Source organism: Acomys russatus, chromosome 22 (assembly GCF_903995435.1).
Source record: "Acomys russatus chromosome 22, mAcoRus1.1, whole genome shotgun sequence".
NCBI lineage: Eukaryota > Metazoa > Chordata > Mammalia > Rodentia > Muridae > Acomys > Acomys russatus.
In genome coordinates this window covers 17982538-17991129 of record NC_067158.1, presented here as the reverse complement: position 1 = coordinate 17991129, position 8592 = coordinate 17982538, and the positions used below count along the sequence as shown (strand labels likewise).

The window sequence follows — 8592 nt, the reverse complement described above, 5'->3', positions numbered from 1 at the left end:
AGCCAGGCTCTGTACACCCAGGACTCGGGATGCTCGTCTCAACAAATACCTGGGCTTCTGCCAGGGACCCTTCCTGATCGATGTCGGAGCATCCTCCGAGCCGATAAGGTTGCATTCACACAGACTCTAGCGGAGTGGGTGTGGCATACTGTTCTGAAGCTAAAGGAACAGAGTAACAAAATGACTCCTAGTGACATCCTGCTGCACTCATAGATCAGTATCTTGCCCAGCTATCAGGAGAGAAGCTAATTCTTGTAGTACGTGAGAACAGGCTCTAGCCACGTCGGAACCCATTACTGAGAGGGGCCAGTGGACATGGGTTCCTGCTGCTAGCAAAGAAACTATCTGCTAATGAAGTAATTTTTTAAGGCTAAATACTTACTGTGGGCATAAAACATTCAAGCCTACAAGGAATCTGTAATACTAATATTAATACCAATGTTCATATATTTCTCCCCACATCTTAATCTTTTCATAACTTCCTCATGGGCAGACACCACATCCCTTGCCTATTGCCCTTGGGGTTGCCATGCAACTTGCTTTGCCCAGTGATAGATGAGCAAAAGCCACATCCTTGTTTCTACTGCAGTCCATGACTGTAGGGCTGTTTCATTTACATCTCTGTGGTCCTCAAATTAGCATCACCAGAACCTTCTATAGCAGTCCTTCTCAGCCTTCCTTGATGCTATGAAACTTTAATACAGGTCCTTATGTTGTGGCAACCCAACCTTAAAGTTGTTTTTGTTGCTACTTCATAACCGTGATTTTGCTACCATTATGAATCATAGTGTAAATATTTGATATGTGATATGCGATCCCAGTAAAAGGTTTGTTTCACATACACACACACACACACACACACACACACACACACACAGTTGTGAGCCACAGGTTGAGAACCATGGTTCTATGGCTATTCCACTAGGCCAGGAAGGATGGTCTAGAAAAATAATACTCTGCCTATTCTCTAAAGTTTGGCCTCCATAATTTCTGCTTTGATTCTACTTTTAGATTTGTCAGTGCCATTTTGCTTACCATTTCAGACCCAGATACTGGCTATGACTCTGAATTATTGCTATTTTCTACCGATTCTTTTTATACTACTAACCTTCTTTCCTCCACATTGTATTTTTCTTACATGCCATAATAAAAGTACAATTAATGCCCTCCCCCAAAAAGGAAGCTCTCTGCAACTGATACCTGTTAGCAATGGAAAATTTAGTTTTCTCCAATAGAATCTCATTAGGTATACCAACAGCACTTAAGAGCAGGCTCCAAGCCCAAGAGTAATTAGATAATACAAAATGAATTCAATGGGATTTTTGTTTTTTAAAAATCTGATGAAAAAATATTCATAGTAATTTGATAGAAATTTCCCATTGACCAAAACATGGAGAAAAGACAGGCCTTCATAATAATTTTTTAAAAGCTAAACATTTTTATTTAAGCAAGCAATGGGAACAACTAGACCCTGCTATCTTTGCTGTCCTGGCCATAGCAGCCTCCAGAAACTGTGGAGAAAAGGTGGACTTAGAACTTCAGCCAGAGCCCAGAGCACTCAAGCAGCTAAGTGGTCGGTCCTTCCTGGCTGTCAAAGCCTGGGATTTGTCCTCCCACACTAGCGACGCAAGTGGTGAACCTAAGCCCTTAGAGGTTCTGAGTAGCAAATCTCATCCTCCACATAACCACCAAGACCAATGCCAGGGGTATTTTTCAATGAACACTAGACTTCCAAATAATTTTTAATTAAAGGAATTTTGTCAAACTCTTCGTTCATGATGACCTATTCTAATCCAGAGGAAATCAGTGAACAAGAAAGGCAAAAGGCCGTCCGTATTCCCTCTAGATTTATTATAGAAAACAAGACTAAACTGCACAAGTACAAGTTACTGGTCCCACCCAACCTTGGGGATGCAGAGTAAGCATGTGAAAGGTCAGGATGTGTCCATTATAAAAGGAGGTGTACACCTGTTAGCAAACACGACAGCTGCTGCTCAGCATTCTTTGTGCTTCATCTGGGACTCTGGACTATGAGAGAATCAACTGCTGTAACTGTGTACAAACCGCTGTTTGCCTGCAAGCCTACTAGTCTAGTAAATATGAAAAAAGAAAAACTTTCTTGCTTGGGAAAAACAACTAGAAATTGAAAGATGAGCTAGACTGAAATTTTGTGATAATGACTACTACCTCAAAGTGGGAAGGGGATAATATAGAAGACAATATAGGAAGTGACTAAAGGAAATACAATTGAGGCAGAAGAAAAGCCAACTTCAGATGGACTCCTTGCCTTGGCCTTTACTAGCCAGATAGCTCGTAATATTTATTTTATATTTGCTCACTTCTTTTTAGCAAAATTATATATGTGTGCACACATACATATGAGGATGTTTGTACATAGGTATGTGTGTGTTCATGTACGTTGAGGACCTAACTCTTCAATATTTCACCAACAGAGTGCACATTTGGCAAACACTGACATGGTACACTTTTAGCATGTCTTTTCAGTACAGTTATGCCAAACGCTGTGCTCAACTCAATCTGCTTGTCTATGATACATTGTTAGTTACAGTTAAACAATGACGTGTGAGTTGAATGACAAAAAGAAATCAAAGAAAAAGAAGGGACATGACTTGTCACCTTGATATGATAATTCTTGCCTCCAGAAATGACTTGTATTATTCATCATACATTCTGTCACATATTGTCATTGTTGCCCCTCAAAAGAATAATAACTTTAAATAAGGACCAGAGTCCACATTACCAAACACTATTTTGGAACAGACTCATGAGTAGAAGCTATAAAGGTTTTGAGGTCTGTGCCAGGCCACATCCAGATGGCCTTGAAGAGAGTATTTATAGAAATGTGGACATTCAGGACTCTGTTGAAGGCTCAGGAAGAAAGTAAGAACTGTAAAGAAACCTCTGTCATCTCGGAGGATATATCATTACTCATGAACAGATTGCATAGAAATATGAATGAAATGACCATTCTGGTGGGTCTCAGACAGACATGAGAAACATGAGAGCATAGAGAATAAAGAAAACTGATAGCAAACTTTGTTGACCTGTGCCCTTCTACCATTGCATGGCAGCAGACAGAACTGAAACTGGACACTGGACTAAAGACATTTCTAAGAAAGGGTTTGAAATAGCAGCCTAACCTATCATTGCATACTACAGCAAAATCGAAGAAAAAGGAGATAAATTAAAGAAATTGCTAAGAAAAGCAAGAACCAGAATTTAATTGATGCTGAAAACCTATAGTCTACCTGTACTTTGTGGAGTAAGGAAAATTATTCTGAGAAAAGTCTAGGTTGTGTAGCTAAGTGATCATTTGATAGATACATTGATATGTGTATTAGTCAGGGTTCTCTTGAGGAACAGAGCTTATAGAATAAATACATATTAAAATTTATTTATATGCACATATGTGTGTCTGTACATGTATGTACGCATGCATGTATGTGTTGTGATGTATATGTATGTGAATATATGTATTACAATATGGAATTTATTAGAATGTCTTTCAGACCGTAGTCCAGCTAGTGCAACAATGGCTGTCTACTAATTGAAGTTCCAAAAATCCAGTGGTTGTTTGCTCCAGCTTTTTGTGTGTTTGGGGCTCCCACTCCTTCTTTCTTTCAATCTCTCCTCTGGAACTAGAGTATCTGTCATATGCCTGTCACATGATTGTTTGGGGAGTGCATAACGTGCCTGGTTTCATAGATTTTCAACAGTAATGAAATTTGTCTTCACAATGAATTGTACCTAGGGCTGCAAGCCTATTTAATTTGCGTAAGAGTTTCAGTTTGAGACTTGATCCTATAAAAGAGTTAAGACTTTGGGGGCTGTTAGAATGGAATTAACGCATTTTATATGTAGGCATAAATACATTCATTTGAAGAGGCTAGGCGCATGGTGTATAAACTTATTATGCCCCAATTCCTTATGTTTCCACCCACACCCCAATGTGCTTGTGTCTTTATACACACATGCCTTGCATGACTATGGCCTAGATAGGAAATGGCCTGTGTCCTTTACTTGTTTCTGGATTACATCATTTTGCATTTCACAAAGTGTTTTTTACTTATTTTGGTCTCAACATACATGGAGTCCACTACTAATATTGCCAGTGAGAGTCCTTGTAGAGTTATTGACCTGAAAACAAAATTAAAAGTGGTAACTGACTATAAAGTTAAGGAATCAGTAATGGTTGCTGCTCACCACCCGGCTCACCCCATTTCAGCAAAGCAGCTATCTTAACAAAGACAGAAAAAGACAAAAACCTGCTAAAAAGATTCGCTCCATTGAAGAAAATGTGGCAAACTTTGGAGAGATGCCTGGGCCAGATACAGAAAAACTGTAATGATCTTGGCTGGAAATGAGCCACAGAAGAGAGTCCATTGCGATCTGTGTAATCATGTTCTGTGACGTGTGCTTGATGATGAGATGATCTAGCAACACTCTCTCAGAACACATCCTCTCATTGAGTTTGGAAGAAAGAAGCAATTCAGGAGAAGCTTGGGCCTCAGTCCTGTAGGTTAGTGACCAGATACATGAAAACATCAGGGTATTCACTCTGTTTTCTGAATGCACACACCATGAGGAGAGGCCATGTTCAGACACGTTAGATGGCAGCCAGCCACCTGGTGACACAACACCGGTGTCATTAAATCTAGTCTACTCAGGAAGAGAGCTTTGGCCATAAACTAATCCTGCTGGGCCTTCTTCCAAACTCCAGAACAATGAGAAAATAAGCTTTTGTCATTTAAACTACCCTGTCTATAGGACTTTATTTTTTAGTTCTGATTTAATAATCTCACCATCATAGGGTTTACATTTATAAATAAATGCCAATTCCTTCATATCAGGGCTACCTTTACAACAGCAATTATGTTTTATCATTTTATAAAGTGATTGACAAAGCAACTTTTTACGGCCGTCTATAAAGACTACTGTAGCCCCTACCTACATCTTTGGACCCTTCACCATTCTCATTATTGCTGGTAGCCCTTCAGGATATGGTGGAGTACAATTTCTGGCAACTCACTAAGAAAATGGAAAGCCTGAAATTTTGGACATGCACATGCCTGGCTGCAACTCAATCTAGTCCCATGCTAGAATTAACATCAAAATTGGGTCTAAAAGTCTAATTTCGGAAATCATCTTCCTTCATCCTGCTAACAGCTCTCCTCCTCGGCGCCTTCAATATTTCACTGGGCCAGTTCTTTGCAGACAATCAAGTCCTATGCTCTTCCAAATTCAGAGTGAGACTTGGCCAGACTGCTCAGAGTAGGGAAAACTCTAGTTTTCCAAGAGTTCATTTCCTCCAGTGTCTGAATGTTGGAAAGTAAAAATGAATCAACTTGATGCTAGGCCTCCTGCACTGCTGACTGAAATGTGTTGTTCTTTTCTATTTTAAGCCCGAAATCTTGTCTTCTCTCCCATCCTCTTTGACATTGTGAGTAAAATGGCCCTTTTGACATCAATTTACCATCCCTATGGTCATCTTTCAGGAATAAGCTGGCCAATCCATAGATTATTCACTGTTCAGGGGTCATTTACTTGGTATGTGCCTTCCTCTGACTCACCTTATTTCCAAAATGGGGTAAAATGATAGTATTAAACTATACACGGATATTTTGAGGCCTAGGTAGGTAATACGAAGGTGTTGAAAATGAAATGACATAACCACAGCTATTATGGCACAAGTATGGGTAAAACCTGTCATGCAAGGTGGTTAAGGAAAAATTGCAGGAAGTAGTTTTCTTTCTTTCTTTCTTTCTTTCTTTCTTTCTTTCTTTCTTTCTTTTTTTTAAGCCAAGGGCCCTCCTGCTCCTCAGGAGAAAGAGGATTTTGATGTTATTTGCTGAGTTCTGGAAACTTGGGGGTAAACCAATTTAAATAGAGAAACAAGTGAGAAATAAATGCAGATCATCTGTATTTATCTGCACCTAATGACCTGCAAATCCTTTACTTTTAATGTGGGTGGAAGCTTTGATGTACCCAGCCATCACAGATTAGCACATGGAAGTGAATGTGCCCTATCCGTGGTTGCTCGCGTAGCACACATTTTATGTTGCTACGGGTCAGCACTGAGCAGCAGTATAATGTCATAAACAAGAGTATAGTTTTGATGACAGAGACCGTTCATCCAAATACCATTTTTACTAACTGAGCAAACCTCAGTAAGCTTTTCAAGCTACTTGTAACTCTACGACAGTCCTGCCTAAAAGATACTACTGTATGCTCCATGGGATAAACTGTAAAGTACTTAAAATTTAGTACAAAAGTGCCTCAGCAGCAGTAGTATTTTAGTTTAGGGACTGTGAATATACTTATAATAGCTTATTAATTTTTCACTCAAAATCGTGGTTTTAAATTTATGTTTAGAAATCTCAGATTGCCATTGGAGAGCATTGGGAAGGTGCATATCTTCAGTGTGAATGGGGCAAACACTGCATTTCAATGGGAAAAATAATCCTGCTCTCAGCTTGCCAGTGTGGTGGAAAGGCTGACAAAGACAAATGTGAAGGGTATCTTTGTGAGCATGGTGCTGGATGGGAATTAGGCAGGACTGATGGGACTTAGGACACGTGTCTATGGTTGTCTTTACCATTTAAGCAAGTTTAGAAAATTGGAAATTCATAGTGATTTGGCTATTTATATTTGGCAAACTTGAAGTAAACATCTTTCTTATCTTGTTGGGTCTAAAAAAAAAAGGAAAAGAAAAGAAAAGAAAATTGGAAATGCAGGTAAAGAATTGTATGAATAAGGAAGGTTCCAGAAGATCACTCCCCAGACAGATACTGAGAAACACATGAGCATAACTATGAAAAATGAGGCAGAGATTAAGGGTGAGCAGATAGAAACACCTGGCACACTAACAAAAAAATTCAGAAAACAATCAGTCACAAAAGCAGTGGGCCAAGTCTAATCCCAAGACCACACTACTGTGTGAGCTGCTCAAAATGTCCCTCTAATAGAATTCAGTGACAACATGCTTGTCACAATGTCAGCATTCTGTTGACCACGCTGACCTTAACTTGTTTTTCCTCCATTTCTATGCCAAGACCCTATGTCTTACCCCATCACTGTAATCTCACCCTCCTGATCTAGGAATAAGCCTAGGCCCTGAGTTTTCTCTCTCTTCCCCCGCTGCCATAGCTGTGACCATTTAATGCCCTTTTTTGTGTGACACAAGAGTCCTGGACCCTGCCTTCTTCAATGATTCATGGACAATTTGGCTGGTTGCTTTCCACTTTGGTATTATTTTCTGGTTTTTTTTTTTTTAAGTAATACATCGGCTTTGTAAAAAAAAAAACCTGAAAACTATTCAGAAACACAAATTTAAAATACCCACATCAATTCCAGACAGCCATAATTTATGCTATGTTTGTAAACATTTTATATGAACTTAGATAAAAATGGATTCATGCTATACGTACTTGCTGCAGAATGAACATTTTCTTGTTATCAATCTTATTCAATTATGTATTTTATATTGGTGACTGTGGATTTTGGCTTTTATATACATCCAAGATGTTCTTAACAGGTTTCATCAATTGAAATAACATGAAAAATATTCCCTTCTCACTCTAATGCCAACATTTCCTTAGGTTTACTCAGAATCCTGTGTCAGAGCCCTCTCCTTAAGGAAACCAAGCATCATTATATTGTTAGGATTTTATAAAATAATTTAGAAAGATTGCTGTTTTAATTTTAAAGACCTTTGTAGTGTGGGAAATGTCTTATTAAAAGTGGTGAAATTGGTAGCAAATGATAAAATCCACTTCCTGCCTCTGGCCTGTCTCTTAGGCCAACTGTTCAGAAAAAAAATTGGGACACAAGAGCAAATTTACACCAATGTAAGAAAATAGATATATGGAGGGCTAATCATCCTATTTCAGCTTTCCCCGTGATTCAATAATGAAGCTGAGGGACCAGTGAAGCAAATTGCCTCTCTAAGGCTATCTTACCTCAAGTGAACAAACATAGCCTGGGGTCAGGAATAGAGCCTCAAGCCCATCAGGGCCTTTCTAGGTTTTTGTCTCACAAATTTGGAAAATGAAGTTCACAGTCATTGGTGGGGGGTGAGTTTGAGAAGGGGGTGTATTGCAAGTTTATAGGGAGAACGTAAGAGAAGAGAGCAAGTTCCTGTATAACAAAAAGGGGTCCTAAGAAAGGGTTGCCACTGTGGGTCTCACTCTAGGAACTAAGGGTGGTACTGGGTTAAGGAATTAGGAGAGCCTGATGAGCTGGTGAGTCCTCTTTTTTTTTATTAATTTATTCTTATTACATCTCAATAGTTATCCCATCCCTTGTATCCTCCCATTCCTCCCTCCCTCCCATTTTCCCCTTACTCCCCTCCCCTATGACTGTGACTGAGGGGGACCTCCTCCCCCTGTATATGCTCATAGGGTATCAAGTCTCTTCTTGGTAGCCTGCTATCCTTCCTCTGAGTGCCACCAGGTGAGTCCTCTTTTTCCACTCACAAGGAGTCAGTGTGCCTTATCCATCCTGGTGTCTGGAGTTTCAGGCACTTTCTGATGAAGCGTTTGGGTAGTAATTCTCATTACAGTTGCTCTATAA

The 8592-nt window shown here is 39.5% G+C and overlaps 1 non-coding gene across 1 annotated transcript; it reads right to left on the bottom strand.

Moving 5' to 3' along the window:
- Positions 1 to 1586: 1586 nt before the first annotated feature.
- Positions 1587 to 1722, bottom strand: LOC127206052 (small nucleolar RNA ACA64). The gene has a single exon (XR_007832745.1). It is a non-coding gene; the product is annotated as a small nucleolar RNA ACA64 (small nucleolar RNA).
- Positions 1723 to 8592: the final 6870 nt, after the last annotated feature.